This window comes from Schistocerca serialis, chromosome 2 (genome assembly GCF_023864345.2).
Source record: "Schistocerca serialis cubense isolate TAMUIC-IGC-003099 chromosome 2, iqSchSeri2.2, whole genome shotgun sequence".
NCBI classification, from domain to species: domain Eukaryota; kingdom Metazoa; phylum Arthropoda; class Insecta; order Orthoptera; family Acrididae; genus Schistocerca; species Schistocerca serialis.
In genome coordinates, this window is record NC_064639.1 from 228,400,208 (window position 1) to 228,406,232 (window position 6,025).

Here is a 6,025-nt window from a genome sequence, read left to right on the forward strand (position 1 = left end):
CAAGTTTGGTTGAAATCGGTAAGGAGGTTTAGGAGGAGAGGTGGAACAAACACACATACATACATCCATTTTTATGATACGTATGGATACAGACAATACACGGCATCCAGGAAATATAGTATTTCCAAGGCCCGAAAGATGTCTCCCACAGTCCGTCGCCGTCATGCTGTATCGTCCGAAACACTGTTCTCTCATGGGCGCAGCTGACGATCTATCTCAATGGTCGGACCGCATCCAAAAGCCCTGTTTTCCGGAACGCACTCCCAGATGCGAGCTATATCAGCGCCACCACACTGCAAACTCAGCGACATACACAGTGTGTCCCATTTCTGTTAAGACTGTGGCTATGAAAAATAGGTCCTGGGTTATTACCAGTACGGACGCATTAAAGACGTCTGTGGAGCAGTAGAGTTAGCCCATGTCATGCTACGAAGGACAATTACGATCAGTGATCGCATCCGTATCATCACGTTAAGCGTAGAAGGCTTGTCAACGAGGTAAACTGCTCGACGTATGCATCTGAGTGGTGCGAATAAGAAATCGGTTCCAACTGACAGCACAACTTCTCCATGTTCGACAGGTGCACAGCATGACTGATATCCACAGCTTTTGAGTCTAAGGAACCGTGGGCTGAGTGCTCCAGAGCTGAATCCGGAATTCGAAGAGGATATAAGATGTATTGCACCCCATAAAACTGTTAGGAGAAGATTCTGTGTTGCAAATTTCCATTCCGGACAGCTATGACGAGCACCACGCCGTACACCACAACATGATGGGCTCCTTTAGAGATGGGAAAGAAATCATGGAGAATGGACGCCCCAGGATTGGCGTCTGGTATGGTTTACGGACGAAACTCGGATCTGTTTGCACCCCACCCTGATAATCGCAGACAATGTGTATGGATACAACCTGGCAATATCGAACGACTCCAACACTGTGCCCCGTATGTACACAAGGGGATGATGGTGTGATGTTCTAGGGTGGCATTACTAGGGGCCAACGTATCTCTCGTAATTGTTAAATTCGACGTAAAACCTTCAGCTATTTATTTTGGGCAATTCACTTCTAGTTATCAAGCTTAGCCTAAAACGAATAAATCAGACCATTAGAGATTACACAGTTTACAGGAAAATATGACCGTAAATAGCATTTCACTTACTGGCACTAACGGCAGGAAAGTTACACCATAATTTGAACAAAAGGAATTTGCTCTTTTAAGCCCACCATAGTACCTAAAATTTTCCACAATAATAACCGTATACGATAAAAGTCCACATCGACGGCTAGTAACTCACTGACAGAAAGACCGAACAGTCAAGGATGCAGCCAAAGACAATGCCAAGTCAGAGATAAAACTATGGTACACGATAGTAATTACAGTATCAGTTTACTAAGAGGTACATCATAATCTTTGTTTCCGAGAGAATTAGATCGTGAAATTCAATACTCGTATACAAAGGTAATACACAGTTATTACTGTGGAAAATATTTTACCTTCTATGGTGGTCTTACAAGAGCAAATGACTTTTGTTTAAATTATGGTATAACTTTCCTGCCATTTATGCCAGGAAGTAAAATACTATTTAACCTCATATTTCCCTGTAAACTGGCCGGCCGCTGTGGCCGAACGGTTCTAGGCGCTTGTCCGGAATCACGCTGCTGCTACGGTCGCAAGTTCGAATCCTGCGTCGGGCATGGATGTGTGTGAAGTCTTTAGGTTAGTGTGGTGTCACCGCCAGACACCACACTTGGTAGGTGGTAGCCTTTAAATCGGCCGCGGTCCGTTAGTATACGTCGGACCCGCGTGTCGCCACTATCAGTGGTTGCAGACCGAGCGCCGCCACACGGCAGGTCTAGAGAGACTTCCTAGCACTCGCCCCAGTTGTACAACCGAGTTTGCTAGCGATGGTTCACTGACAAAATACGTCCTCATTTGCCGTGACGATAGTTAGCATAGCCTTCAGCTACGTCATTTGCTACGACCTAGCAAGGCGCCATTATCAGTTGCTATTAATATTGTGAATCATGTAACGGCAAGACTGACGTTCACCATTAATGGATTAAAGTTAAGTATTCCACCAGCTACGTCCGTTTTTCTAAATTCTAATTTCCTTTTCCCGTTCCAGAGCTCACGCCAGCCTGCGTGAGCTAAAACGCGTGCCTTTCGGCTTCCTCTTGTAACCTGGTGTTGGCTCTCCTGCCAACCCACAACAGTTAGGTTTAAGTAGTTCTAAGTTCTAGGGGACTGATGACCTCAGATGTTAAGTCCCATAGTGCTCAGAGCCATTTTAACCATTTTAAACCCTATAAACTGTGTAATCTCTAATAGTTTGATTTATTCGTTTTAGACTAAGCTTGATAATGGTTATTGGACGAAACTAGTAGCGAATTTTGCAAAACAAATGACAGGTGAAGGTTTCACCATGAATTTTGACAATTGTTTGGCAGCTGAATATTTTCACCTGCAAACATACATAAAATATCTCTTGTAATAGTTACGAGCAGTGTCACTGCTCTACGGTACAGGGATGAGATTCTGCAACCAATAGCGGAACCCTATTACCAACTTTTTGGTAGCAATTTCTCTTGATGGTTGATAACCCGCGTGTTTATTGTGCTGTTCTTGAGAACGTGTTCCTTCAGTATGCTGGGATCACAAGGATCGGGTAGCCTGTCTGTCCACCGGATTTGAACCCAATCGAACATGTGTGGGATCGACTGAAACGAGCTGCTTTGGACGCCGTTAACGACCACGTACTCTGCGCGGCTTACGCAGAATCGCCGTTGAAGAGTGGGACGATTTGGACCAGGGCTGGTTTGATGATCCCATCTGATCCCATCGATGATTTACTGCGACGGTTCCAAGGTGACTTTTCACCACGTACTGGCATTGCTCAGGAGTGCTGCGAACTCCTACACCCTCCCGTTCTCCTCGTGGGAAGCAGAAGATTCTGTCGTTAGATTAGATTAGATTAGATTAGTACTAGTTCCATGGATCATGAAACGATATTTCGTAATGATGTGGAACGAGTCAAATTTTCCAATATATGCCATAATTAAGTTAATTTAACAATATAATTAAGTTAATATAACAACGCAAATGTTCTTTTATATTTTATTTTTGAACTGGTGGCCTGAACATATTGCAAATTAATATATGCGCGTGGCTCAGAATCAGTTTTTGTTTTCTATGCTATGAATTTTGAAATAAAGGGATGATGCGAAACTGCTGTTGGTGTGCGTTTGAATGAACGGATTAGCACAAACTATGAACAAATGTAAGTTTTTACTTCAGAAACCGTGTATTAGGGCGAAATGGTATCGCTGAAGTGATAATACAGCACAGAGATTGTTGCCAAAAACTTTTTTTATTCGGGAGCTTCAGTTAGACCTGATAGAATGAACCCTTTTTTTTCAAAAGAAAAGACAAAGTATCATGCTCCTCTTCTGACACATTTAGTGCAGCCTATCTTTTAAACAGATTTTCCAGCTTTAACCATCTGATTTGTTCCATCAGGACAGGCTGTGGTTGTAAGGAGCTGTGCCATTGAAACCCGTCGTTAAATAGTAGTAATGGCAATCATAATTTACGTCATTCATGGTTACAAATTGAGACTGCGCGAACATAAGGGTTGTGACTAAGTGACATATGGAAGTTTAGATCAGTCCTTGGAGGCGTGCTCTGTTAGCCGAAGTGATTACGGCGACCGCTTGCCACAAGCGGGAAATACGGTTTTGAGTCCCGGTCCGGCACAAGTTTTCATTTGTCGCAGACAGCTGAGGTCAATGGATAGTCGTAATATACGAACTTATTTTATTGTGGATACCTCTTTTACAGTTATAAATTGACAGATTTACAGGAACTATGATAAAACTTACTCTCTATGATGGTGAAGACTTAACTCGCCTTAGGCAACGGCGCTCAGGTTGATGCCGCGTCCCTTGCCTCGTCTGCAAGGTGTTTCATACAGTTTTACATTGTCGTTGGAGGAAACGTACCAAGTATTAGATCAGATTTTTGACAATTCCGAACTATTAAATAGAAGTCATTATATCGTTTTTAGCGGAATTAAGTCGGCAGATGTACAAAAAAAAATCCCAAGGGGGTGTTGTACAGCCATTGCTGTTTCTAATATATAAGGTGTAAATTTTGTCTCAATTTTGGGAATTTTAATAGCGTAAAATTAACAACTGAGTCGTTTTACTTCTCTGGCCTTCTTACTTCGAGACAACCGTGTTTCTAAGTGTTATGTTTAGATCGAATTGGAAACACAGTTTTTAGCATAATTAATATTTTTACTTTCATTATCCTTACAGTAAATGTCAACTTACTTATGTTAATGAACGCAGGTGATGTAAGACGGCGACAGTATATCAGAAATCTCGCGCGGCGCGCATGCGCTGTAGCTTAGTTAGCTTTTTGAGGCAAACTAAGGCTTGCGTAAAATGCATGGTTGACGATCAGCTGCTTTTTTAAAAAAAAACGCAAACATCGACCGGTTTCAGTCAGACCATGTTCACGGATTCTATCCAAAATGTAAAAAATTACATGCAGTATATAGGAAAGTTAAAAATTCTTTTCGAAGGAAGTGCAAAATATGTGTGAATACCTACAGGGTTAAAACGGTTTAAGCCACAGTATCACATCTGTCGTTACTTCTATAATGGCCACGTCTCATAACTAGAGTAAGCAATGAATTCCAGTATAACGTACATTGCTTTTACAGGCAATCATACTAATAACATGCGTAAACAGAGCAGTACTGAAGATAAGACCAGAGCGATAAGTGATACAATTGTACAAAATATTGAGGAGTTGGTCAAAGATCTTTAAAATGTATTTTAGTCATGTGGTACAAACGTAACTCGATAAAAAGTTTCTTGCTGAAAGCAGAGGACTAGGCTATACATGTGTTGACAACTTCCTTAAAGCCAAATCTGGGCACATGGTTGGTTATGCTGTGCTGTGCTATTTAGCGTGACGTACGTGCTAAACAAACAACAGTGATAGACATTACAAGAGAGGTGTTGTACATCGTAGATAGTTTTATGGCTCCAGATCGAAAGTTCCAAGGACAGTCGAGCCGGACATTACTCCCACCCACATACCTTCTCGTGAAATGACCACGATGTGAAGATCAAATCATGGTTCGTACGGTGTCTCACTGACAGGCTTCCTTCCCACGCAACCGAGCAAGGTGGCGCAGTGGTTAGACACTGGACTCGCATTTGGAAGGACGACGGTTCAATCCCGCGTCCGGCCATCCTGATTTAGGTTTTCCGTGATTTCCCTAAATCACTCCAGGCAAATGAGGGGATGGTTCCTTTGAAAAGGGCACGACCGACTTCCTTCCCCATCCTTCCGTAAACCGATGAGACCGATGACCTCGCTGTCTGGTCTCCTTCCCCAAAACAACCCAACCCAACCCTTCCCACGCATAAGTCGAGAATGGGACAGGACAGAGAGGAAATATTAGTTGGTACCGAAAGTACCTCACGTAAATTGGCTTGCGGGATATGAATATAGCTGTGCTACTAGACATCAGTGAAGAAAAAAGTACAAAGAGCTTCTGCGGTTTGTAGCCTGAGATTCATATAGAAGTACGACCTGGGCGGGCTAATTTGCTCAAGATGTTTTAGAGGTCTGTGAGAATGCATTACTCAACCTGCACTACGGCACACTTCCGCGTCCTTCATGTGTATTAAAACACTATCGGATAACAGCTCTCTGCAGTGTTTTTCGACTTTATGGTAATTACAAAGCAGGCTACAAAGCTAACTGGCTCAGCTGTACCAAGACGGGCTTAGAAAAGAACAATCCCATGTGGAATAAATTGGTAGTCGGCTATTAACCAATTCAATAAAGCATTTGCTTCGATTGACAGAGAAAAATTATTCTACATGTAACAAGAATTTAGAGCTGACAACAGATCAGTTGAAATCATAAGAGACACATTAATAAATACAAAATGGAGAATTAAATCTTTAACTGAAATATCCCAAGTTTTTGAGACAAAAATTGGTG